Source organism: Peromyscus maniculatus, chromosome 16 (assembly GCF_049852395.1).
Source record: "Peromyscus maniculatus bairdii isolate BWxNUB_F1_BW_parent chromosome 16, HU_Pman_BW_mat_3.1, whole genome shotgun sequence".
NCBI classification, from domain to species: Eukaryota; Metazoa; Chordata; class Mammalia; order Rodentia; family Cricetidae; genus Peromyscus; species Peromyscus maniculatus.
The window spans coordinates 47,378,741-47,404,246 of NC_134867.1; the positions used below are offsets into that span (position 1 = coordinate 47,378,741).

The window sequence follows — 25,506 nt, forward strand, 5'->3', positions numbered from 1 at the left end:
CAGATTCTCAATATTTCTTGTTTTGCTAAATGAGACTTCCAATAAATGCAAACAATAATAATGAGAGCACCTAACTCAGAACATCTCACTGTGTGTTCGCTGTGGTGAGTCCTTGCCTTTGTTCCACTAATTACTCAGATCCCAGGCCAAGCTAGAAACCTACCAGATATTTACATGGGTCCTAGGTCCTTCACCCTTGTCCAGAAAGCACTTTACCCACTGAGATTTCTTGCCTAGATTTAGAATCTATTGACAAGAAGAAAAAAAAAGTCAGAATACACTAAAAATCCCTTCTTCCTATTTGGAGAATATTGTGAAGATCCCTGGGAGCTAGCAAGTGTCTTCAGAAGAAACTGTGCCTGTTTTAGTGATTTATTTTGTGAAAATTGATGACACTTGCCCTAGAATAGCTTCCTGTCTAATAAGATTCAACTAAAACCATAATTTCATTTTGGAACCTTACAATTTGGTTCAATTTCAATAATAAACTCTTTTAGAAATAAGAAAAATTTGAGAGCACTCAGCTGATTATTCAGAGAGAGTTTTTATTGAGCTTCTGTTTTAGATAAATATTCAGGCAAAATTACCAAATCTGAATGTGACTGGTTTTGCTTGTGTATTAAACTCACAGAGAAAGACACTTTACTTATGTGACCTTAGATACAGCAATTCCATATTTTAAACTTTTTTTTTCAGGCAAGGAATTGTACTTTAAAAAAATACCAAAGTGGTAGAGTTTCTAAACCCAAAACATCAGTCTTACAATTATTTGGATAGTAGGCAGTGTCTGTTTTGCTGTCTTATGCTCTGTAAAAATGTTACCATTATTTAACAATCCATTGCTTGCTGTAGATTAATCTCCTTCCTTCTTTTTGTGTGTTTTGTTGCTACACGTTATGCAATGAGTCTAGCCCATCAACTCCATTCAACGCTTTTGCTCTTCTCCTTTCAGTCCCCTTTTAGATAGAAATGAAGAATTTAAAGATCAACATGCAATTAGGCTCACATGAACAGAGACACACTACAGCAAGACTTCATTGAAATCTCTAGGACTTTCCAACTTATACTAATCATTACTAACTTAATGAGCACCGTGGTACAAGAACTATTATGGGGAAGAGCTGCAAAGATGACTCAGACCTAAAGTGCCCATTGTATAAGCATGAGGACATGAGATTGGATCCCAACAACCAAGTAAAAGGCCAGGCACTGAGCGACATGTCTATAGTTCTGCACCAAGGAGGTGGAGATAGGTGGATCCCTGGGGCCCAATGGCCACTGGTCTACCTGAATCAATGAGGCCCAGGTTCCAGATAGAGAAAGACTGTAGGAGACACCTAAAGTTGACCTCTGACCTTCAAATAAACTAACACATGTGAAGCATAAGCATGCACTTGTACACACCCATGAACAAATATACCAGAGAGAGAGAGAGAGAGAGAGAGAGAGAGAGAGAGAGAGAGAGAGAATGCAATGGCATGTTATTGAAAACATAAACACAATATTAGGGAAGGTAAAATACATTTAAAACCATAGTCATTTCCAAAATGGAATAGAACTAAAGGTAGTTATAACTGTCTCAATAACATCTGAGAACTTAACTCAGCAGTTTAGATATGCTGGCCACTGGAAGGTGTTGAACTAATACATGAATTTCTTAATGTAGTTCCTGATGTTGCTTCTGTTAATAAAGACTATTGGCTTTTCTGTAAAAGGGTAATTCTCTTCTGCCTACCAGTTCCCAAATAACCACCCAGAGGCTTAATATTACTTTTAAGTGCTTGGTCAATAGCTCAAGCTTGTTACTGCCTAATTCTTGCGTTTGAATTAACCCATAATTCTTATCTGTGTTTCACCACGTGGTATGTTAATCAGCATTGCACGTTCATCTCCTCCTCCCTTTGCATATGGCTGGTGACTCCAGACCTTGTCCTTCTCCTTCCCATCATCATTAGTTTGGTCACCATGCCTATACTTCCTGCCTGGCTACTGGCCAATCAGCATTTTATTAAACGAATTCAAGAGACAAATCTTTAGAGTGTACAAAAAGTTTATTCCACAGCACTTTTCCTTTCAATTTGCAACAGATTCAGTTTATTTTGCAGCAAAAACTGTTTTTAAAACAAGGAAAAACTTTTGTATATATAAATGAGTGGTGTAAGCTATCTGAATCACCAGATTTCCTGACATAAAAAACATGCAATCAGTTTAAATAGTTGTAAAACCTTGGAAGTTGAGTTTCATTCCCATACTAGAGACATCACTAGGTTTTATACAGATACTTTGAACATGTTAAAATTGCCTTTATTTTTCATTTTTCTATTGGTTGAATGTATGTATGTAATGTATCTTGATCACAAACACCACTAATTCTCCCCTTCAGTTCCCCTTTGAGATAATCCACCACATCTCCTTCCCAATTTCATATCCTTCTTTCAAGTTTATTTAGCTATTAGTAACTACTTACAGAGTCAAGGTAGTGTTGTGTGGGAGTAGTGTCATCCACTGGGGAACAGTGATCACATTCATGAAGAAAAGTTGCTTTCTCTTCTTCAGCAGCCACCTATAAGGAGTCCCTGAGCTAAGGTCATGGCCTTGGGAGTCCCTCCTCCCTCCATGCTGGGATTTCACACTGGCTTCATCTGTCTTCTGCAGGTCACCATATCTGCTATGAGTTCATGTGTATGGTAGTCATGTTGTGTTCAGAAGACAGTATTTCACAGCAGGTCTCCTTGTCCTCCAGCTATCCTATTCTCTGTTTTCCATCTTCTGTGATGTTCCTTGAGCCTTGAAGGAGTTGGGTTGATAGAGAAGTACCATCTGTGGCTGAGCACTCACAGTGGTTTATTCTCAACACTTTGAATACTAATGTGTCTCTGTATTCACCACTACTTGCTGCAATATGAAGATTCTCTGACCAAGGTTGAGAGTAACACAAGTCTATGGATATGAGCATCAATATTTATAAGACATTTTGACAACATGATTATTTACCAAAATATCAGTAGGGTTTTTTCCTAGAACCTATGACTTTCTTAGTCATATTTTGATGGGGGAATGTCTTTCTGTGTGCTGAGCGTATGTATTGCTCTGATTGATTGATAAATAAAGCTGTTTGGTCTGTGTCAAGGCAGCTTAGAGGCAGGTGGGAAATTCAAAGGGAGAGATAGGAAAAAGGCAGGGAGAGACACCAGCGAGCCACCCAAGGAACAACATCAGGCCGGGACAGGGGAAATCTTCCCACTACAATATTTTTTTGTTTTTGTTTTTAATAATGTTTATAGTTTTAGGCATGAATTCTATCATGTGAAGCAAACCTCAAATCTAGTAAAGAGAGCAGTTGTCTACCCCATGAACAGTCCTGCCACTATTGCACCAGCAGGCAAATCTTGATTGACAGATCAGTATCATAGCATGCAAAGACCAACACTGGATAAGATCTGTGGTATCCCTTCTTCCTCAGCAGCCTGAATGGCACTTTCTAGCACTATGAATGCTAGCTAGCTAGCAGTAAGAGAGTTTCCCAGTTAATTGAAACTTGATTTCTCTGTGTCCTGCAAGCAAAGTTGTGTCTTTAGCAACAGGGTCTTCACGACCTAATTAAGGTGGTCAACCAGGAGCAATGGCAATAGTCTATACGACTTTGGGGAGTCTTTGGGGTCTCTTTGACTAATAACTCAGGGGGACGTATCACATGTCTACCACTGTGATCTTTATTTAATAACCCATGTCTTCTAGCAACAGCATTGTTCACTAATGTGTGTACTTCTGTTCAAACTCCTTTTTAAAAATATTTTTAAATAGCTTACAAACTAGTGGAGAGCCCTAGGGCTTCTCCATACACAGTTAGTTTTGGTTGACCTACCCCCCTATACTGCCATTACATTCTTCCCTCTGTCCACATCCCTGCGTAAATCCTTATTTGCCAGTATCCCTGCCTCCATGTTCTCTCATATCACATGTGTTCTGTTATCCAGTCTTCCCCTGGCTTCTCATGACTCAGTCCTTATGATTCCACTACCTTTTTGACCCTTTACACCCCAAGTATTCCCCCATCTGCTTTAATTTTTCCTATATTCTACTACCCACTTCATAAATACATCCCACACCCATAACCCATTTCTAGTTTCTTCCATATGTAATAATTTAGTTTGGAACACTGTTTAAGTTTTAAATGTTTATCGTTATTAAATGTTTATGCTAACTAAATAGGAAACAGGAAATAAGAGTACTTTATTGAGATATGTGGGGTTGAATTCACACAGGATGGGAGCACTTCGATATCCAATGTTTAGGGAGAGTTGGACAGCTGAAATTTATAACTGGCAGTACAAACCAGACACAGTCCTGGGATTATTAAACCATATTTACCATTTCTAATAATCAATGATTTTTCCCTACCCCTCTTATTAATTGGGGTGTTTTAGTTCAGTGGGAGAAATCAGCTTAAAATGATCTACAATCAGAAAGATATTAAAAAAAATATTTCAGGGATACCAGACACAGAGAGCACCTTGAGCTTTAGGGATATTAAGAAATAGGAGCAGAAAGACCATCACTAACCTACTGACTTGGAAGAATTCTAGGACCAAATCTAGAGAGATATCCTTTCTGAAGTTCAGCCTCAATGAAGGCACTGCTTCCCTTCCCCAGATGGAAAGTTCATCATTTCTGTAATAAATAGAAGATACTCAATAGACTGTATCTTAGTCGGGGTTTTATTGCTTTGAAGAGACACTATGACCACAGCAACCCTTATAAAGGAAAACACTTAACTGGGGCTAGCTTAGGAGATGTTTTTGGACAAGAGCAAAAAGCAACCACATTCTTTACCAAAATGAAATATCACAAGTCTGTAAGCCACATACTAATATTCTTCCCTTCTGAAACCTTTTGAGCCAGGCCCCCACAGTTTCACCCTCAGCACTACTGTCTTCCGTGTTCCTGCTAGGATGGCCCCACTTCAAGTGTTCAACCGCTTCTCTAATCTAAAGTCCCCAAGTCTACATTATTCAAACAAAAGCATAGTCAGGCTTATCACAGTAATACCCCAGTCCCTGGTACCAACTTCTATCTTAGGATTTTATTACTGTGAAGACACACCATGGTCACAGCAATTATTATAAAGGAAAACATTTAATTGGGACTGACTCACAGTTTCAGAGGTTGAGTCCATTATCATCTTGGTAAAAAGCATGGCAGAATACAGGTAGACATGGTGCTGGAATTGAGAGTTCTATATCTTGATCCAGAGGCAGCAGAAGGAGACTGTGACCCAACTTGGGAGTAGCTTGAGCATATGAACTTCAAAGCTTGATCCCACAGTGACATACTTCCTCCAACAAGGCCACATCCTGTGGGCCGATGGGGGCCATTTTCTTTCAAACCACCAAACTGCCTATTATTATTACTGGATTACATTGCACACTAAGTAGTATTCTCAATAAAATTACTCCCTTTTTTCTGTACTGCCTCTATCTCGGTCACTGGTGACCAGAGGTTCTGTACAGTGAAAGGAACATGAAGCTTCCCCAGACTGTCCATTAGGGGTCTAGAAGTCACCTCCACAGAGAGACTGAAGCCACATTGTTCCACAAAGCCTTATTATATCCACCAACAAAGATTCAGGCCATCTCCGTGTACCTCTCTTTTCATCTCTAGGCATCAGCTATGGGTCTGGCTTAGAAGCTGTTTTGTCACTCACAAGAGGACAGTACACCCTGGTCTGTCATATGTGAACTAAGAATCACGGAAGTTTGTTTCTGGAAACAAGTGTTGAGTCTGGTAAAGGCAGACAGAGGAGCAGGGCAGACTATAGATGATGAGAGATGCCTGCAGGGTGGCTTTGTTTCAGGCTGAGGCTTTTGACTAGCGTGAGCATGAAGGAAAATGTAGGAAGCAAAGGTATGTTTTATGTTTTGATTTGGTGGTTGTGTCACTGGGGGCATAGAGTCCCCTTTGAAGGTTCTTGGTGTCATAGATAAAAGAATGGAAAAACAGACCCAAAAAGGAGATCTAGGATGATGTTACCATAATCTGAGAAAGCAGTGAGGGCAAACCTGGGTATGTCAGTCAGTCATTGTCAGGAGGAGAGAGATTCGAAGAGGAAGAAAGAGAAAGTTGTGCTTGGAAGAAGTCAGTAAATCCAGGAGGATTATCAGTGGAAGCCTGTAGGTATCTGCATAGATGTGAGGCTTAGAGAAGGAAGATGGAAGGAAAGGGGACAGAGACAGAGACAGAGAGAGGGAGGGAGAGAGAGAGATCCTTGGATGTCAAATGAAGCAAGTTTAAGATTGTGGATGCTGCCTCCAATGGTAGAGGGAGGGAGTGGGGACGAGACTGAAAGCTACATTTTTAATAAAGTAAAGGACAGAGGCATCACTCAGGGAAAAGAATGCAGATGCACAGAGCCTTTGTTCCTTGTACTTTCCATTGACAGGGTGCAAAACTGCCCCCCTTCAGAGCAACACGATGGAAAAGCAGCACTCTACTCTTTGGGGCCAAATAAGGAGACAATATTTAACTTCAATATCGCTTGCTTCAACTTGTGGTCAGCCTTGGGAAACGCTGTGTGGCCCAGATCTTAGATGTGTGTGAGACAGGATGGAATGGTAACTCACTGTATCCATTTCTTCAGCTTAGCTGTTAGCATTCTAGCCAAGAAGGAATAACTGTTGGTACTTGTGGCCAGCTTACCTTTTAGTGTTGTTAGCATTGGGTTAAAGAGGAATAACTAGTTGTATTTACTGACATCAGTTTACCCATCAGGTTTTGGCCAGTTAAACCCATTGATGAAAAAACAGCTCTCACCTTAATAAGAGACAGTTTAATTTTGGAGCCAAATATGAGTGACTACAGCCTGAGAACAAAGACTTGATTGCCTTGAATATCATGTTTCAGTATGTTACAGTTTCATGAAGTCTTTATAGTAACAAAACACAGAAAGACACGAATCAAAGTGTCTTAAAAATACAAGGATGGGGCATCAGATAATCAGGTTATAGCAAAGCTTTTATATCAAGGATTCTCAAAGCCCAACTTTCCTGCTATCGCCCTGCTATCTGACTGTATTCAACTTTGCACCAGTGGAAGCTGGAACTCTATTATTCCAAACGGATTGGCTTAATGGTCACAGAGGAGGCTGAGCAAAACTGTTAAGGGAGCTAAGGACAGCCAAAGAAAATTTGATTCCAGACCTGCAACATCCCAGCTATTCACAGCCACAGAAATCGTACTCAGGTAATCTTTGACACAAGCCTGGCTTTACCCTTGGATCTTGAGTCCATAGCCCATCCCCTGGTTCATCTTTCACCTCCACATTAGTCACAGGCAGCCTGTGCATCTTTATCACTTGTTGAAAGGGAGGGGCTGGATTGTTTTTAATCTATCCATAGAAGGCTAGTGATAAGAATTTGGGGTCTCAAGAGAGAGCTCAGCAGGTGAAGGCTCTTGCTTTCATGTATGATGAGCTCAGTTTGATCCCAGAAGTCAACATGAGAAAGGAGAGAAGCAGCTACCATACTTTGTCCTCTAACATCCATATGCATGCTTATGAGTACACACACACACACACACACACACACACACACACACACACACACACACACACAAAGTAAATGTAAAAGAAAATTAAAGAATTTCTGTTTTAGTTACCCCTTCTGTGACACTTAAACTATGTACTTTCGTGTTCAACATGTGTTAGGCACAAAATTAAAGCATATACATGTATAAACCTAACTACTTCTTAACACTTCCCTGGCAATATCCACCCAAATTGTGGGATAATAACAAACTGTGGCCTTTAAAAAAAAATCTCAGTTATTTGATTTTAACAATAAAGACTCCAGATGCTGGAGTGAAAATCCGCTAGCTCAGAGAGGCACCATATGTGTGCAATGTTCACAGAGGCTGGAAGAGGATGTCAGAACTTTTGGAACTGGAGTTATAGATAATTTTGAGCTGCCATATGAGTTCTGGGAATATCCACTCTACAAAAGGACCCAGAGCTCTTAACCACTCATCTCTCCTGCCCCAATAAATAGATTTTCACCTACTTACTTTTATTTTGTATGTAAAGTATTTCTTAAGATGGTATACATGCTTGTCTAAACTGTTAATGTTTGGAGGTCAGAACAGGGATGAATAGCATAAATAAATCTAATCACAATCTGAATCAATGACTGGGGGAACACTGAAGTAGTTGTTCTCCATACATTGATACCCACTTTAAATAGATTTTAAAAATATTATCACTACATCTTTCTACTCCCTGACTCTACATTATGTAATAAAATACTTTCAGCAACACTGGTTAAACCAAACAATGACTGAAAACTAAGTCCGTATTTTTGTCTCTTTGAAGGCATATTTACCTGAAATTCCTAAAAGTTTATAATTTGCTTTGAATGTTCATCACAAAATATGAATCCCTTCTCTTCACACTTCCATGAAAAATGGCTGCAGAAGCTGGTTTAAAATGAAAGTTGACTATTGAAGATATAAAGAAACTGGAGGACATGTTTTGGAATATAAGCAGATTAATCCTAGCCTTTCTTTTAAAATGCAAACATAATGTATAAAATCCACAAGCTGAATGAAGATTTGCAGGGGGCAGTACAGAACATCTTCCACTGTACTTCCAAATTAAATATGACATTAATTGGAGTCGTTTAATGCAGTTTGGATCTGCTCTGATGGCCATTTTAATTGGATTGCCACTGCTACAAATAGAGAAACCGTTGACAAGTTGACAATGTTAGTAATGCTAGGCTTCACTCATGTACCACCTAAGAAGATGCATGCATAATTGGTCAAGTTATCCCATCATGTCTCTGTTTTAAAATGCAGTGTGTGATTCAGTAACTGAGCAAGCATAGTGGCTTATTGTCAATGCTATGGCCCATGTTCTGTGAGTCTTTTTTCCTAAATTGAACTATGTATCTGTTTGCCTGCTGTAGCTTCTGGTTATATCATGTAATTACCAGGAAGTCCTTTGATCCCAAGGCAAAGCTTTCTATCAGGGATTATGAGTGTGAGAATGAGACCCTGGAGTTAAATGTAAAATTGAAAAGGGATGAGATTGATGCCAGAAGCAAAGATGACTGTGGCCTGGTCCCCTGAGAAAGCACGCAACATACAGCATTCTTTCAAAATCACATTGGATTCTCATTTTCTGGTTCTTAAAAAATAGAGCACTAGAAATGCACAAAATTATTCCTTTAATTCCAAAGATCAAGAATCAGGATGAATTTTTAGACTGTCCCCTAAAGAATTTGTGGAGTTTAAATGTTGGATAAACCTGAGGGTATCATCACATGAGAAAATCACTAGATTGGAGTTTCTGGGTCAGAAATAGTCATCATGCAAACTGTTAAAAAAGATCCCCCCACCAGAAAAATCATTATTTTTTAATAAATATTTTATTTTCCTTTAAGTTGTGTAATTATTCCTGTATGACTTTCCCTCAATCTAATTATTTCTTCACTATCAACTGAAATTGACCATTTATAAGCAATAACTGCTTGCAAAAACCCTTAGGGAAGAGTGCTTAAAGACTGAAACACTCCCCACCACCACCATATACACACATACACACACACATACACACACACATTCACACACACACACACACACACACACACACATATACACACATACACATGTACAACCGTGTGTATAAAGGTCTGTTTCTCTGTGTATATCCTTATAATACTAGGCAGATATACTAATAATTTCCTTTTTTCCAGATTATTAAAGTAGAACTTGTTTATCCTGAAATGACTTCAAAACCAGTAACTGAAAGCTGTTACCATCATCAAAGGTGGCTACCTACTGAACAACCAAAGTGTTTGTTTGCTTGTTTGTTTGTTTTTCAACTTGAGCAATCTTTGAATGAGCTAAGATTGTTGGCTTCTTCCTCATGAGAAAAGTAGCCGGGGCAAAATAAACTTTAACATTCCGCATCATCTAGAACACAGATCCAAAGCTTTAAGGCCTCTTTATTCATATGCATAAATTAACACAATGCCAAGCCTGTAGTTTTGATGGCAGCAATCCAGATAGAGGGCTCTGTGACTGAAATCATATTGTCCATTATGATTTCGTTACGACTCTTGAGGAGCCAGAAGTCATGCGTGAAGACGGCAGTAAGACTGATATTTAACAAAATACTACAGAAAAAAACACACAGTGTTGCTTTGTATCTGACTGCACTTTCTTCCTGTGATAACAAATCAGAAAATACTAAAGATGGAACAGGCAGGCAGGTAATATGAATACGTGGAGCAGAAATAAGGACACTTGGTCAGACACTGGATTTGTTTTTAATATTGGCATATATTTTACAAAGTTTCATAAGATAATTTCAAGTATATCATGTATTCTGACCATTTTCAGCCACCATACCTTCTCCTTCCTCTCCCCCTACCTTCCTTAAATTGTTAGTCTCCGTCATCAACCCCTCCTCTGTGGTGTGTGTGTGTGTGTGTGTGCGCGCGCACGTGTGATTTTATGTATCTATATTCAATTTATGATCCACAAATGAGAAAACTATACAATATTTGTGTTCCTGAGTCTGGCTAATTTTGCTTTACATGATGGTCTCTGCCTACCCTCACAGGACTCAAAGTGGTGTACCACATCCAGGGATGTTGCTGTATTACTCGCAAGAGTAGACTTTTGAAAAAAAAAAAAATGGAATGTCACAGGACGATGAACTTGGCAATTATCTTAGTCTGGCAGTGGCTTAAAGCTTACAAACTTCCTGAGGGTGGTGAGAACAATGGCGCTCAGAGTGTCGATCTACCCTGGACCAACAACAGCTTTAGCATCACTGGGGAAGTAACTAGAATGCAAGTCCTTGGGTCCCATTCCAGACGTCTGAACCAGGAACCTCGGGAGTGGATGCACTTTAAGGAGACCTTCTGGATGCTCAAGTTTGAGGACCACTGGACTAGAGGAAGCAGTTACTTGTGAAATAAGAGCCCTGAGATTTGACTGTCGGTTCAATGAGCAGAGGAGACGAGCGCCAGGGAGAGGAGTGGGTGAGGCAGACACTGACAAGGTGGAACCTGGTCGGCTTTACGAGCGGCCATCTTTGGTAGCAGAGACTTCCAAATCGGATGCAGGGGAATTGTTTCAGAATTTTTTTTTGTCTGATGAAACCACACTTGTAAATTCCGGTCACAGTGCATGGAGACCACTGGCATGCACTGCAGTGATTTAAAAAAAAAAAAGGTTTGCTTGAATTTGAACAATCTAAGGCATTTACACTAAATTAGGCAAAGAACCAGTCTATGGAAAAACAATGATCTTTGGGCACCCGACTAAGATACTTCTGTCGCGACTTACATAATCCTGGAACATCTCTAAATTCATGCAATTTTGGAATGTTTTATGGGATTATCTCGTCACATTGACATAATGGAGGCAATTTAAGGCCACATCATAAATGCATATTTACTGCAAGTTCTGCAAAGCATGAGAAAAGTACAGGCTTTCCTCTAATGGGGAGCTGCTAATCACGATTTAAAATTGTAGAAGTACGGCAGAAACTAAACTAAAATGCCATTTGGCAGCTTTTTGTTCAGGTTATGAGTCTAAAAATTACTTCCTTTTATAACCTTGAATAAATTATATGGCTCAAATAGGAAAGATGCCTAAGAGTTATGCTAGCTATTAAAATATGAACCTTTATTCATATCATGGACTAAGGCTAGTAAAACTATTCTAAAAAATATTGCTCTCTTGTCAAAAAGTTGTAAGGGGATCCAGAAAGAGTGCTGTCAGCTTGGCTGGCTGGGAAGTTTTCACTTGACAGTTTGCATGACAATGGCATGAGCTAGCTTCTACATCTTACATAGCTCCAGGGATTGGTCTGACTGGAGTGGGGTACAGGAGGCATTGAAGAAAAGACTAACACAAGGACACACCAAAAAGCTGGGGTCTGGTGGCCTGGGCCCTCTGATGCAGAAGCCACAGAATCTCAGAAACTCAGTGTGTTTATTGCATACAGCTGAACAGGGAGGGAATCGGGATTATTACATACAGCTGAACAGGGAGGCAGGGTTATTACATACAGCTGAACAAGGAGCCAGGCTTATTACATACAGCTGAACAGGGAGGCAGGTTTATTACATACAGCTGAACAGGGAGGCAGGATTATTATATACAGCTAAATAGGAGGCAGGGTTACTACACACAGCTGAACGAGGAGGAAGGATTATTACATACAGCTGAACAAGAAGACAGGGTTATTACATACAGCTGAGAAAAGCTGTAGTAAAGCCCGGCTAGCTCAGTCGGTAGAGCATGAGACTCTTAATCTCAGGGTCGTGGGTTTGAGCCCCACGTTGGGCGCCAGATATAAATGTAACCAACCGTCTTATTAAATAAGAAACACAGAAACAATGCAAAAGAGAAAGCCGAGAGGTCAGAGCTCAGAGCTGAAATCTCACCCTTCCGCCTGCGGTGTCCCAGCTTCCCGAATCAGGGCTCTATTTCCTGTCTGTTAGTCTATTTAAAGAGACAGAACAAGCCACAGCTATCTCACCTCACCAGTTCCTCAGCTGGTCCTGTTTCCTCAGACTGGAAGCTTCTGTGTCCTCATCCCAATAGCTCTCAGCTGAACTGTGTTGCTCCAAAGCCTGAAAGCTTAACCAGCCAAATGCTTCTAGTTTCTGGTCCTCACACCTTATATATCTTTTTGCTTTCTACCACCACTCCCTGGGATTAAAGGCTGGCTTTCTGGGATTAAAGGCATGTGCCACCACCGCCACACTCTTGCTATGGCTCTAATAGCTCTGACCCCCGGGCAACTTTATTTATTAACATACAATCAAAATCACATTTCAGTATAATTAGATTACCACCACACCTTCAGTCTTAGTGCTGGGGACTATGGAGGAGGTGAGACTACCCTTGACTGATCAGCCTAGTGTTAAACCTGAGAATCACAAGGGGAAAGACCAAGTCCACAATTGTCCAATTAAAGCAAGCTGTGTTTGGGTGTGCACTCAGGACTGGCCCGCTGGCTGTCTCACTCTAAGTCAGGATTTGGGAGAGCAGCCCCTGCTGACCTCTTAAAGTCCCTTTTATGTAGGAGTGATAAGGCATTCACAGAGGTGAGAGAGTTGGCTGTTATACATTGTTAGAAAGATTCAAGGAAAGAGAGGGAACAAGGGTAAGGGTGTACATCATGTAAAAGGGGGTGAGAGCAGTTTACATCAGACCTAGGAAACAAGAACTTATTCTCAATTACAATTACAGAAACCTTAACTTGCAAGGACTTAGTACAAGACAAAGAGAAACTTCTTAACTGTCTTAATTGCGAACTGATCCCGTAGCCTGCCAGGTATATTTTTCCTGTTTTGTCTCCCATTTACTTGCAAAGTGTATTGTTCCAATTTTGATTGGCCCATACTAGCCAATCAGGGAGCCCCATGTTCAGTGAAAGAAACTCTCAAAAAGTAAGGTGGAGAGTGATAGAAGACATTTGAGATTGACTCCTGGTGCACACACACACACACACACACACACACACACACACACACGCACACACACACACACATACACACACACACTCACACATACACACACACACACACACACACACACACACACACACACACACACACACACAAGAACTGATTTTTGCTGTTTTTCCCAAGTAGACTAAAACCACTTGGATGAATTCTCTACCAAAGACAACATTTGCTATTGGGTCCCGTCCAGTTATTTACTTCTGCTGGGTCTCATTGCCTGCTTTCTCTTCTTTTGTTTCCTTTAGCTTTCTAAATTCTTCTGAATTACATACTTGAGTGGTCCATCTTTTCCCTTTAGAGACCTTGTTTAATACAACTTTAAAGGGACATGTGCAGGACGCACAATGGCAACAGGGAAATTTATAAAGATAGAAAGTTATTTCTCATAATCTTGGAGTCTCAAGAATCAAAGGTTAAGATGCCAAAAGTACCAACGTCTGCTTCACAGAGGATTCCTCTAGCCAAGCCCTCTGTCTGCCTGTGGTAGGTGGGCAAAAAAGACCTAACAAACACAATCAGGAACTTAAGGGCACTGTCTTAGCCAGAGTTTTTATTGCTGTGAAGGGGCACCATGATCAAAGCAACTCTTATAAGGAAAACATTTAATTGAAGGTGCTCACTTACAGTTTCAGTGGTTCAGTCCATTATCATCATGGCGGAGAGCACTAGCTTCTTTGGTGAGGGGAGAGCCCACATGACATAGTCACACCAAAGGCCACACTTCTTAATACGACTACCTTAGGGTGAGAACTCAACAGTTGAATGTACTAAAGGACAGGACATTCAGACCACAGCAAGTCTCGATGCCACACATTTGCCTGTTTCTTGAGTGTCAGAGGATGTTTATATCACAATGCCATGTCTGCTTCGCTTCTCATTCCAGCTAATCAAGGGAAGCACTACAGTAGAGGCATTAATTCTCTTTTAGGACATTCTATAGAGAATAAACTGGTACAAGCCATGATGCCCTGAGTCCACAGAGCATTTTACAGCTTGTTAAATCCCCTCAGAGCCATTGACTCGCTTAAAACCCAAGTGTTGAAATAATGGAAAAGAAAAAAAATATTGACTTTTCACTTTGAAGCTTGAGTACAATGTTTTGTCTTCAAAACTGTCTTGATAAGTATCTCTGTGTGTAACTGCATATCAAGCTAATGCAAATGTAAAAACACCTTAGTAGGAATTCAGGAAACAATGATCTCTTTTCTGAATTTCAAAGGCACAATCCAAGTATGCTGTAATGTGGAAGAATACTACAATGTCGCCTGGATTCTAAAATTTCTATCAATATTCCATGCCTAGAGACCTTGCAATAGAGTTGGGGAGAGAAATTGTATACGATCATCTTTTCATTTGTTATTTAAAAATTCACCACCCTCTCAAAGTGTATGGCTTAAAATAGTAACTACTATTTACTATATATTTGAATTTCTGTGAGTCAGATTTTGGAAGTGGTCTGGATAGACACAGAACCTCTCAGGAAGGTGTTTATCTTGGCTTGATTAGTTGAAAGATCCACTATTGGGAGCTCATTCACATAGCTGCAAGTTGATGTTGGGCAGTTAGTATCCATGTTTGTCCCTCTATTGTGCTACTTGAGTACCTTTATGATGTATTTCCCAGCATGTATCAAGAAAACAATGTTGAAACTGCAATGGATTTTATATAAGTGACCTAGCCAAACAGGCACAAGGTGTCACTTCTGCTATTCAAAAGCAGCCCTCTAGACGCAGTCACTAGAGGCAGCCCTAATGTGGTATGGAAGTTCAGTCCACAAAGGTGTGAGTACTGGAAGCCAACAAAACAATAATGATATTAGGGATTCAAATAAGGGTTACTGAGACATGCTCTTCTGGTATTAAAAGAGAGATCAAGGAGGCTTGGAGTGGGAGAGTAGACCAAAATGATTAAGCACCACAGAATTTAGGAACTGAAGGATCTAAAGTTCGTGACTGTGGCGATAGCCCATGACACAGAACAAGAACTTCCTAGAAAACAGAGCAAAAAAAGGAAACCTGGATAGCATCTCTAAACAATGCAGTAGCAGGTATGAGGTTAAACAGAGGCCAAACTGGGAGGTGAAATCTCCTATGAGTCAGCAGCAAAGCACATTGGCTAATTTGATGAAATGCCTACTGTAAAACAGACGTGGTTAAGGAGTCATTCTGTTAGGATGGTTAAAAAGTCACTGCAGCTACTTAAGTTTGAGGCCTGGCAGTAGTTGTAAATGGTGGTGAAGAAATTATGGGTGTGTAAGATGTTTTAGAAGAAGAATAAGCAAATGTTAGTTGTAGACAGTTCCTGAACAGAGCCACCGAAAGTCTTGTGTTACCTAGACAACGAGACTACTACAGGCTAAAGGTGAGCTACTATTAATATGGCTTTGCCATCAGAACCAGAGGGAAGACAAGAAGCTATGAGTACAGAAGGTGAGTATAATGGAGAAGAGGGAAATGGGTGATTTGTTGAAACTCTGTGTTTATTCATTGCACTAATTCCTATCAGTTTCTCTTGTCACACTGTTCATTTCAGAAAAAGATGTTGAGACGTTGAAAGTAATTCGTTTTTCAAGCAGTACATTTCACACTCTTTCAATAGAGATCTTGACTATTTCTCTCTAATGATGCTGTGATTTCAGCTCAATCAACAGCTAAGATGAGAATCTAGAAAGCAAGAAATATGAGGTAAGGGAAGCTTGTTTAAATGACTCCAGTAATCATCACTTTTGACACCAAGGCCAAACAAAAATTGGGGCTGAAACTTGGCCGGTGTTTTTCTTTACTTGCTTGGCCAGTGTTTTCTTTATCAGCTAGTGACGTTGTCTTATGAATGTAGAAAATTTCAAGTCTTCTTATGATGACAATAGATATTTCTCAATATGTTCCCTTTTTAAAAAGTGCAGCTCCTACAAGCTTTCCATGGTATTGCTCCCAGCATAATGACTTGATTGATTTAAAGATGGAAACAATCATCATCAAGACATATTTGCTAAATATCTCATTACACAAAGAGCTGAACCATAATTACTTGGAACAGTTCACATGCACATGTAGGCAAAAACAAGATCAGTTTTACAATATCAGTGCAGGTGGTAAATGTGATTGAGACCATCAGAAAAAACCAATGAAGTCTGGAAATGTGGAGCAATGGGATAAAAGGGTGCTCAAAATGTTCTAGAAAGTATAATACTGCATTGCCTAGGCATTATAAAGTCTTTTCATTACAAAAAAAAAGTTCAGTCATAAACAACATACAACAAAGCCCAGTGCACTACAGCCAGCTACAAAAATCATTGACCCATGTATGCCAAGTGTTGGATACTGGAACACAAAGAGGGTAAAAAACCAACCCAAGTACCAGGTCCTGGGCTCGCTGCATGAGTTAGCTGTTTGAAGCCTGGGACTTATACAGGGAGGAGGGGACTGGACCTGCCTGGACTGGGTCTATCGGGTCGATCCCAGTCCTCGGGGGAGACCTTGATCTGGAGGAGGTGGAAATGGGGGGTATGCTGGGGAGAAGGGGAGGGGGCGGGAGGGGAGAGAACGAGGGGATCTGTGGCTATTATGTGGAACTGAATAGATTGTAAAATAAAAAAAATAAAATGTAAAAAAAAAAAAAACCCAAGGGCAAGCTGGTGTTTAAGTTTATCTCTGTGCATTTCAGTGTGCTGGCTCTTTCTAAGCTCAGGATACTACAACCTTTAAAATAATAGATTTTAGTCTCACCTCAGAGATGTTGGCACATGTACATTAATTAGATTCTATACAGAAAAAGAAAGATAATGAACAATAAACACATTATTGGATGTCAGGCACACATAATACATATTGATAACAAATATGTGGGGGTACATGAATACATGGGTCTAATATGTTATGGATATCATACAGAAAGACCTCAAATGAAATGCAAATACCCATATGTGGGAAGAAAGAGTAGGGAAGTCTATAGAGTGTGTCAACTGGGTCTGTATATTAACATGGAACTGCTTGCTTCTTGACCCCCTATATGTTTAGCACTGTCCTTCAACCTTGAGTGTGGTTTGGATTGTGGATTAGGTTACAGTATGAGAGTCATATCTGAAATCTATTTGACCTCCTCATGGAACCTAGAACTGCACCCAGGACATCAACAGAACTCAGAATATATTTGATGAGAGGTTCACCACGTTGCCTGAGATTCACATGGCTCTTGTTGCTCATCCACTCCACAGCTTCTATTGTCAGGGGGAAATGTATAACTTCTGTCAGAACTGTCATGCTAAACAAATGAGCAGCCTCTTGTGCTTGTCACACTTACAGGGTTCAGGAAATGTGTTTTCAAAATAGGCCTGAAATGATAGGTTTTATCTGTAACTGTTGCCAAGGCAACAGAATAAGGAGGAGACATCTCAGCTAGCTGGCTACTATCTTGTATGTTTTTGTTTTGTTTTGAGTCTTTTCTTCATGTTCTACCATTTGCTTCCATCATGGGTGCCAAGAAGAATTCTATTGTGACTTAGATATGCTAAGGGGTAACCAGAGTTTATATCTTATCTATATTTATATCTATATCTATATTTATATCTTTATAATTTACCCTTTATATCTTATCCATTTTCTATTTTACAAAGGTTGGTGAGATCAATAACGTCTATGAAGAAAGAAATGCATAAGCATAATGCAGTCCATTGGGGAAAAACAACTCACAGTTTGAAGGTTATTGCACTGGATCGGTTGTAATAAAATGCTGCTGCTAAATATGGAGCAATTCTAGTCTAGAGTGAGACCTTGGATGTCAAGGAGAAAGCTTTGTTAAAAACTTAGCTACATGGCTGTATTTCACAGCATGATTCACAATTAAGAGCAAAGAGCAAGCCAAATTATTTTCAAAAGCATTCATGGGGACCATTAAGGGGTTATGATGACATTATATAATGAAAACTTAAGTTTTACCATGCTGTTTGAGATTACCCATATCCCATAAAGTGAAGTGTAACACTTGAAGGTAAGAACAGATAATTCCCCAAGCCTTATCCTCACGGGATCCTAGCAGGAGATAAGGTAGAGAGATCTCAAAGTTACGTGGTCCATTTTTTCAGCATATGCTAGAACCATTTCTGCAGATCCTCCAAGACAACCATCCCTGCTAAGGGTGACTGAAACATTTCTTTCCTCCTGGTCTTAGACCCCCTAAAGTGGGAAAAGGGGAAAGGTTGGCAGGTTGTCATGGCAATCTTCATGCTTCACAAATCTTCCTCTCCGGGCTTCCTTATTTCTTCTAGGGATGAGTTAGGTAGCAGTCACGGCTTCACTGGCAAGAATGAGCCAGAGGAAACAGTGAGCTGAGAAGAGAGAGCTATGGCAGGAGGTTGACATGGACAGAGAGAGGAACGGGCTGTTTTTAAAGGGAGGGAGTTCAGTGGAGAGAATGAGAGCATGAAGTGGGGTAGAGGAGAAAAGCGCTATCCAGAAGAATTGGGCATCTGCTCTGTGACCTCCCCAGACAATCCTCCTGGACAGGACCAGAACAACTCCTGGCCTGCGCTGTCCATATCCAGCTCCAACTTCACACACGACCCAGATGGCTGGCCACTCACAGTCTTTTGCCTTTAGACGCTACCAACTCTGTTTTTTAAAAGTTCCTCCTTGGCTTTCTTGATACCTATCTATCTTTGTTTGATGTGGGAACTATACACATGCATCTTCTGGTTTACCTGAGGTGCAGATATGGTGGCAAAGAATTTCATAGCACTCACTCATTTGGTTCTCTAAATACTACCTTCCAAACCAGTCTGGTGCACAGTTCTTTCAGTCTCCTAAATATCTATAGGTTTTGTTTGTTCTCTTTGTTCATTATTTCTCTTTTAATCCCTGTAAAGAGGACCACATTTCAAAGTTTTAAGAATAGGGATCAGCATTTCTGCTTTGCCCTCCTTCATTGAGGTTACAGCCAACACTAAGGCAGAGGGAATCCCATACTAAGGTCTTATCATACACACGTCACTGTGTACTCCCTTGCTCTTCTCATCCTTTGATCCACAGGACCAGTTTGGGTGTGTAGTAATAGGTTACATTGATTGTCAAACTGACATGCTTTAGAGTCACTAGAGAAACATACTCTTACTCATATCTGACAAAGAGTTCCCCAGTGAGGTTTAATTGAACTGGGAAGATCCATCTCTCTTATTAACTTCTCTACTTATCCCATCTCTAACACACACACACACACACACACACACACACACACACACACACACACACACACACACACACACCTTCTTATAATACATATATACAAAATTAAAACAGGAAGGGACGTGTAAAACACTACTGATGACTTAAGACTCCCCTCCATTTCAGAGTTTCACTCACCTAAAACCATCTCAGAATTGAGGGGTTCATCAGCTGAGCTCCCCAAAGAGGTGGCCCTGTCCGTCAACTTCGATCCTGGCTAAATAAAAGGGAGGAGGCCAGTTCAACACCAGTATTCCTCTCTCTGTGCTTCTTGACGGAAGAGACACTGTGACCATCTGCCGCAAGCTCCTGCCACCATGCCTTCCACACCAGGACGGACTGTGCTCCTTCTTAAATTAACCTGTCTTCTGTTTAGTTGCCTCTTGTCGAGGATTTTGTCAGCAATGCGAAAAGTAACTGATATGAAATCTGATAACTGAATTTTGGACATTACTTCTCTCCTCCACTCTACCCCGTACCATCTCTTCTCCCCACTGGCCTTCCTCCCTTTGAGAATTAGCTTTCTCACCCAGCTGCCGCATCAAGCTGTTTCCAACCTACTTTTCCTTTGTGACTCATTCTAGAGAGTTCCATGTTGGTTTTCTACAGGTTCAAAGGGCTTATTTATTAAAATAAATGAATAAATAAAAGTTTACTTGGCTCTCACTCCCCAGCCACATACCTTACATTGTCTTTTGTTACCTATTGGATCTGGATGGTGTGTTCCTTCCACTGTCTGTTTCCTTTGTCAACATTGACTGGTACTCTGGCCACCTTGGCACTTCACAGTCACCAAGTCCTTTCTGAATCCCTTAGAGATGGTTCAGCACATTTCTGGGAGAGAGAGAAAAAAAGATGAGCATCAGAGAGATTTAAGATCTGACCTCATAGAATTCAATCTCTGTTGCTCAGGACTCGATAGATTAAAAAACAGTGAGACAGACAGACCTCTCTCTGTGTGGTATGCCAATGGGATGTTTCTCACCTAAGCCACAGAGCTGACCTTCATAAAATTCTGAGAAATTCTGAAGTCCTCATGACCTGTAAAATCTTCCCACCTTGTTCAGAGAAATACCTGTTTTCCTCAGGGTTGGACATATAAAGTCCATAGATGTACAGCCTGAAACCTGAGCTCACATAAACTTTCCCTGGATATATACTTGAGACATCTTAAATTTTAAGTTTATACATATCTGTAAATTTTACTTCTGTTGGTATCTGAAGCTGATATTTAATTTCAAAATTGTTGGGTAAAGAATCTCTTGCAGGGTGTGATGGTACGTGCATTTAATCCTAACACTGGGGAGGCAGAGGCGGGGGAATCTCTGTGAAATTCTTGCTATAACCAAGGCTAGCCTCAAACACACTCATAGCCACCTCCTGCCTTGGATTACAGGCATGAGCCGATGTACCTGGTTTGGTTCCCACTCTTCCTCCACCTTCTCCTGCAGGGTTGACAAGGATGCTTGCTTCTGGACCCTGGCTTTGTCAAGAAAAATGCCAGACTGGTTCTTCGATGACTTCTGCTCTGTGGAGGAATGTTCTCCCTGCCTACTCAAAGCCACTGAGCAGGAAATAACAGTACTCACCCTTCTGAATTAGGACAGGAGCTATCAGGACAATGGACAGAAAAAGGAGGAATCTTCACTGTCCTGTTTAGAGACCCTAAATGGATCACAATCTTCTTCGCACGGGGAAGCATAGTGTTTGAATACAAGAGCTCCAATGAAGTATGCACATGACTCCGAAGGCGGGCAGCCTGTGGGTTTCTGTTGTTTGTTTGATTGATTGAATGTGCATTTGATATCTATAAAAAATTAAGGAAAAGTTTGAACATCTCTGATCTTTTTAAACATGGAACTGTGGAGAAATGTTAAAAAAGGTCCAATCTCATAGCTCAAAGTTTTCTCAATGTGTGTACGTGTTTGTGTGTGTGTGTGTGTGTGTGTGTGTGTGTGTGTGTGTACACGCACTCACATGTGTATGCAGGTGTGCATGTGTTTGTGTATGAGTCAAGGCTGGAAGTCAATGTTGATTTTCTTCAATTGCTCTTTACCTTATTTTCTGAGACAAAAAAAAAATCTCTTGCTGAACGTAGGGAACCATTAATTCTGCTTGACTTTCTGGCCAACAAGGCCCAGAGATTCTCCTTTCTCCATTTCCCCACATCTAAGATTACAGGGACACACCACCGAGCCGAGCTTCTTTAATGTGAATTCTGGGGATCAAATTCAGGCCTCTATCCTGTGTGGCAAGTGCTTTGGAAGTAAGTCATCTCCCCGGCCCACAATATTCTTCCTTATTTTACCTTTGCTACTGCTGATTTGTTTTCTATACCAAAGACATATTTTTCAGGTTTTTGGTTTTTTGTTTTTACAAATTCTTCCTATTAGTCAGCAACAAGAGAGTCACTGACCTGCAAGATTTAAAAGCCAAGCAGAAAGATGCCAGGTCCGGAGAGATCCTAAAGAATGGAAGGGGACGGCAGGTCACTGTGGGCTGCCTCAGTGGAAAAAGTTTGCACAAGGTCCTCTTAGTCAGACAGGAGAATTTCTATTCTGAATAAGTCATCCCATATTTCCTGAGAGGAAGCCTTCAGGTTGTTGGTACTTAGTTTAAAGTATTCCAAGATAGACTTTTAAGTTATCACTATATAAGTGATTCATTACAAAACAGGCAAACCAGTAAAATTTGAATGTGATTTATTTTACAGGTTTATAACAAAAACAAATTGATTTCTTTTTTATCCCTACACTCCCAGAGTCAGTTCATCTTGTGAAAAGAAAGGGGAAATTATTTTTTTAAAAAAACATCCATAAAAGAGTTCCTGGGGAGCTGGCTCAGTGAGTGAAGCATTGCCATACAAGTGTGAGCATTCCAGCACCCATGTGAATGCCAGCTGGACATGGCAGCCTGCCTATAATTATAGGGGTTGGAGACAGAGAGAGGGTACCCTGTGAGCATCCTGGCTCACAGACTACCCAGACTGTGAGTTCTGGGTTTAATTGAGAGATCCTGTCTCCATATAAAAGGTAGAGAGCACTCCAGGAGGACCTGAGACATCATCTGCAGGCTTCTACATGCATGTACCTCCCCCAACACACAAAACATGTAAACAGACATAGATGCCTGCACAACGCACTTGGGGACACATGCAAAACTACTAGTTCCTACAAAGTGTTTAAAGGAATGGGACACTCTGTCTGTCCTGGAATTTAATCTCTTCCTCCAGGGGCTGGGCCCTCTCTCTTTGAGACCTGAGCAAACCCAATGTCAGCCAAGGCAATGTCAAGCCACTCTGGTGTTTCTGAGGATGCCCCCAAAGCTTGTTAGAGTGGGTGTGCAGTTCACAGTGTAGATGAGATTCCCCCGAGGTGTAAATGGCGCCTCACTTGTTCCAATTTGGATTTCTCCTCAGCTGCCTCCTACTTAGCTTTTCAAGCTTTTGTTACTATTCTGGTTTCCCATAGTACCAAATCCTAAAGCAGTCTATAAAACTGTATTGCTCTGCTTCACACGGAAAAAAAAATCCCACATTTTTGCATCTCCTGCTGGGGAATATGGCTGTAAATATTGGAAGGCTCACAAATGCCGTGATCCTTAAGCATCCAGGCATTTGGCCTGTTGCTTTCCTTCCGTTTTACAGCTTTTAAAAAATGGACTATGGAGGTAGTGAGGCTCAGGGGCTAAAATTCTCTTCAAAAAGTGCATTTTTCATGACAGAGAATATATTAATATATGCAGGTAAAAAAAAAAATAACCCTTCCAGAAAGGAGCTCTAAGATGGATTTTTCTATCCAGATCTCCAATATAACTTGACTCCAAGTACGACTCAAGGCAACACCTTATTAATTCTCATCACTCAATTTTATATTCCTGTTTTTCTTAAAACTGGGGAGGTGGCTTTTTCTGTCAGAATGACACATCACACCTACCTCCTCTGCTCTGCCTCTCCTCACAGATGTCCTCTCGCACCCCTGTGTTCAGGCACTCCTGGGGCATACATGGTTACCTCTGCACACACCCGGGGAGCGGCTGCCTGACGTGTTCATTCTAGGTCTCAAACCTGAGCAAGCCTAGCACAGGCTGAGGCGACGTCAAGACCAAGTTGGTGAGCTTTCCTGTCCCTATTCCCTCCTGGACCCCAGGGCCAAGCGGAAACTACATTCGCCTCACAGCTGGCCACGGCCTCCACCCTGTGATCAACTCCACTCTTACTTTGTTTCCACCCTCTTCTTGATCTTCCTTTCAGTCTCATAGAAAGAAGAGCAGAGCTTGAGGGGGTGGACATGAAGATGTCCTTTGTCTGACCACTACACGTGTGTGCTCCTGTGCCTCCCTGTGCTTCTCGGCGGCCTTAAACAGCCCCTGCTCTGGATCCTGCTTTCCGAAGTCTCCTCCTCAAAAACTCACCCTGACCGAGAAAAGAAAAGCTAACACAAGTTCCCTATAAATCCCTCCCCTCTAGCAATAAGTGCTTGAGACTTGCCTGCTCTTATGTAATTCCTTTGCACAAATCTCCCTTTCAGGAACACCTCCCGGTTGCACATCCTACCCCTGAGTGGTGGTGATATGTGTGTGTTGGCGGGAGGGACAGCAAACCTATTGTGAACACGGCAGCCGCATGCAGAGAAATTCTACCAGGAGGGACTGTTAAGATCCTGCCCTCACTCCAGCACATGCGCAGCTCAGGGTCTTGCGTCTTGCGTCATTAGGGGGCGTTGGCCACTACGTATGCATGCACACAGCGTGGTCACACAATCTGCGCCTTAAAAGCCGAATGCACACCCACCCTCTGCTCTCTGCTGTCTGCCCTGCTCTGCTCCCCCTCCCCACCATCTTTCTCTCTCTACAGGCCTGGCTCCCCTCTCCCCCACCCCCATTTTCCCTTCTAATAAAGCTCTGAAAACTAACCCTGGGTTCTGTCGTGAGTGACCTTTCCACTCGGTGACCAGTACCACGCGCTGCCACCAGTGCCACTTATGATCCTTTCAGTGACCATAATGAAAGGAAAGGCTTTGAAGATCATGCTGGAAGTGTGAGACCAAAATGAGCCATCTTAGAAATAAGACTAAAATGCTCTCACCCCAAAACTAAAGGCCTAAGACTGCTCCTTTTAGCTACAGGCCATAAGTTACTGGAACAGGCCAGAAGTTACTGAGACCAGTCAGTTCAGATTCCAGAAACCAGGAAGTGTAGAAGTTCAGAGTCACAAGATAGTCACGAGGTAATGCCTGCCAGACTATGGAATGTCCTCTCCCTGGCCCCCTAGGCAACTGCTTGACCATAGAATGTCCCAACCCTAGTTTCCATAGTGACTGTGTAATCACCAGATGCCCCGGGAGCAGCCAATGAAAAATGGTGGTGGGCAACTACTTCCTTAGAAGGAAAACTGAATTGTGATTTCTGGAATTCCTAGACACAAGCCAATCAGAATTGTACCTGTACTAGCACCCCTAAATGATGTAACCTTGTGACTTTTCCCTTTAAAAACTGAGCTTGCAGACAGGTGGGCTCTTCCTCCAGCCTCCACTGTGTTGGATGTATTGGACGAAGTCCCTGCCTAGGCTTGTATTGCTTTTGGATATCCAGAATTAAACCTTGCTTTTGCATTCCGGCATGCTCAAGTCTTTGGTGGTCTCTCTGGGGGTCACGATCTGGGCACAACAGAAGGAGACTTCCTCGGGAAGGAGTTTGAGTAGATGACTACTGTTCTGAATGCCAACTCTCAGCTCTGCTTTCGTGGATCA

The 25,506-nt window shown here is 41.3% G+C and overlaps 1 long non-coding RNA gene and 1 other non-coding gene across 3 annotated transcripts; one reads left to right on the top strand and one right to left on the bottom strand.

Annotated features, from left to right (window-relative positions):
• Positions 1 to 9,981: 9,981 nt before the first annotated feature.
• LOC121823220 (uncharacterized) lies at positions 9,982 to 24,523 on the bottom strand. 2 transcript variants are annotated; one of them, XR_013045088.1, is made up of 6 exons: positions 24,246 to 24,523; positions 19,895 to 20,590; positions 19,302 to 19,393; positions 18,230 to 18,309; positions 17,267 to 17,301; positions 9,982 to 11,210 (listed from the first exon to the last, which is right to left on the bottom strand). It is a non-coding gene; the product is annotated as an uncharacterized LOC121823220 (long non-coding RNA). The 2 variants fall into 2 exon arrangements; XR_013045089.1 differs by lacking the exon at positions 9,982 to 11,210 and adding an exon at positions 16,003 to 16,204.
• Positions 12,285 to 12,357, top strand: Trnak-cuu (transfer RNA lysine (anticodon CUU)). Its single transcript has one exon. It is a non-coding gene; the product is annotated as a tRNA-Lys (tRNA).
• Positions 24,524 to 25,506: the final 983 nt, after the last annotated feature.